Source organism: Artibeus jamaicensis, unplaced genomic scaffold (genome assembly GCF_021234435.1).
Source record: "Artibeus jamaicensis isolate MK-2021 breed Jamaican fruit bat unplaced genomic scaffold, CSHL_Jam_final contig_599, whole genome shotgun sequence".
Taxonomy (NCBI): Eukaryota; Metazoa; Chordata; class Mammalia; order Chiroptera; family Phyllostomidae; genus Artibeus; species Artibeus jamaicensis.
The window spans coordinates 33,109-36,243 of NW_026521899.1; positions in this window are offsets into that span (position 1 = coordinate 33,109).

Here is a 3,135-nt window from a genome sequence, read left to right on the forward strand (position 1 = left end):
AATTTGGCGAAAGAGCAGGATACAAAGTCAATATCCAGAAATCAAAGGCATTTTTGTATACCAGCAGTGAATCAGCAGAAGCAGGAATCAAAGAAAAAATCCCATTTGATATAGCAAAAACAAAAATAAAATATCTGGGAATAAACCTAACTAAGGAGGTAAAAAACCTGTATGCAGAAAACTACACAGCCCTGAAGAAAGAAATCAAGGAAGACACAAACAAATGGAAACATATACCTTGTTCATGGATTAGAAGAATTAACATCATCAAAATGTCCATACTACCCAAAGCAATATACAGATTCAATGCAATACCTATTAAAGTACCAATGGCATATTTCACAGACATAGAACAAACACTTCAAAAATTTATATGGAACCATAAACGAGCCCGAATAGCAGCTCCTCTTTTGAGAAAGAAGAACAAAGTAGGGGGGATCACAATACCTGATATCAAACTGTATTACAAGGCCACTGTAATCAAAACAGCATGGTACTGGCATAAAAACAGGCACATAGACCAATGGAACAGAACAGAGAGCCCAGAAATCAACCCAACTCTCTACAGTCAATTAATATTCGACAAAGGGGCAGTAACATAAAATGGAGTAAAGATAGCCTCTTCAACAAATGGTGTTGGGAGAAGTGGACAGCTACGTGCAAAAAAATAAAACTTGAGCACAGACTTACACCATACACTAAAATAAATTCAAGGTGGATAAAAGACTTAAATGTAAGTCGTGACACCATTAAAGTCCTAGAGGAGAAAATTGGCAAGAAAATCTCAGATATTTCATGCAGCAACTTTTTTACTGATATGTCCCTTAGAGCAAGGAATGTAAATGAAATAATAAACAAATGGGATCTCATCAAAATAAAAAGCTTCTGTGTGGCTAAAGAAAACAGTATTAAATTAGCAAGACAACCAACTGTATGGGAAAACATATTGGCAAATGATACCTCAGACAAAGGTTTAATCTCCAAAATATACAAAAAACTTACACAACTCCACTCTAAGAAGACACCCAACCCAATTAAAAAATGGGAAAAGGACTTGAACAAACACTTCTCCAAGGAGGACATACAGAACATTCAGAGACACATGAAGAGATGCTCAATATCATTAGCTATCAGAGAGATGCAAATTAGAACCATAATGAGATACCACTTTACACCAGTCAGGATGGCTATCATAAACAAAGCAACAAACAACAAATGTTGGAGAGGTTGTGGGAAAAAGGGGTCCTTAGTCCACTGTTGGTGGGATTGCAGACTGGTTCAACCATTATGGAAAAAAGTATGGAATTTTCTCAGAAAACTAATAATCGACCTGCCTTTTGACCCAGCAATTCCACTGCTGGGATTATATCCTAAGAGTCCTAAAACATCAATATCAAAGAACCTATGCACTACAATGTTCATAGCAGCACAATTTACAATAGCCAAGAGTTGGAAGCAACCTAGGTGCCCATCAGTAAATGAATGAATCAAAAAATTGTGGTACATATACACAATGGAATTCTATGCAGCATAGAGAAAGAAGGAGCTGCTACCTTTTGCAACAACATGGATGGAACTGGAAAGCATTATGCTGAGTGAAATAGGCCAGGTGCTGAAATACAAATACCATATGATCTCACCTTTAACAGGAAGCTAAACAACGAAACAAACAAGCAAGCAGAAAAAAAAGACAAAGACACTGAAATAGAGACCAAGGGGATAGTGACCAGAGGGGAGAAGGAAGGGAAGTTAAGGGGAAAAAGGGGGAGGGATTTGGAGGAACAAATAGGAAGGACACAGGGACGAGAACTAAGGGGGGTGGAAATGGAAGGGAGGTGGGGAGCAAGGGGCGGGGGAGGCTGGGATGGGAAAAATAGACAAAAAAGTGTACTTGAAAAATAACTAAATAAAATTTAAAAAAAGAAAAATGCACCAAAATTATTTTATATATACACTTATCACTTTTTTGAAACCTAATATATAATTATTTTGTATGAAAGTGGTTTATTTTTAAATTATAGTAAGCCCAATATTTTTATTATCCTTAATAAATATTCTTTTAAAGTGAAAAAAAGAAAAATAAATAAATAAAATTAATTAAATTAAAAAAAAAGAAAAAAGAGAAAGTCATGAGTAATGAACCCACAAAAAATCCAAACCTCACAACCACAGGGAAAATTAAAAGTGATGGAGGTTCCTGGTCACATGACAGGAAGTTTCATTTGTCTCTATTTCCTTTACAAAGCAATCAAAGTGGGAGCTAAGAGAATGTAGATCTAAAGAATGTGGGCCCAGTGTTGGAGAAGGTAGAGCAACTGTGTGGTTTTTTTTGAGAGACAGAAGAGTGAACTCTTCAGAGAAGTGGACAGAGCTCCTGGGACATGTCTCTTTAGTCAAGTTTGGAGCTGAATATGCAGGATGTTCACTGCCTCATCTTTCATGTCCTAGATCCTGCGGTAAAACCAGGTTTTATCATTTGAGATACTTGAAACAGTCACAACTAGGTCTGCTAAGGTTAACATTTATGTAGAAATTGGAGAGTAAGTATGTTGAAATTTTAGAAATCAGATTACACTAAGCCTTGATGCAAACCACTAATAGGAAATAGAGCATCTAAATACAATCCTAATTGATACAAAAAGCATTATTTTCTTTATCCACCGATTGAAGGATGGATAAATAATTCAAATAACCTTTCATTAATGGAGCTGTTCAAACTTTTTTAAAATTTAAATATTCTTCAAATACAGTTTTCTGTCTTTTATCCCCATCCCAGCCCACCCCCCAGTGCTCCCCACCTTCCTTCCATTTCCACCTCCTTAGTTGTTATCCATGTGTCCTTTATACTAGTTCCTGTAAATCCTTCCCCTTTCTCCCTTGAAATTTCTTCCCCTCTCTCCTCTGGTCACTGTCCCCCTATTCTCTATTTTAGTGTCTTTTGTTGTATTTTGCTTGCTTGTTTGTTTTGTTGTTTAGCTTCCTGTTAAAGATAAGATCATATGGTATTTGTCTTTCAACTCCTGGCTTATTTCAATCTTTTCTTAAATTTAATTATTGTTCAAGTACAGTGTTCTGTCTTTTACTCTCATCCCAGCCCACCCCCCATGCTCCCCACCTCCCTTGCATCTCCACCCC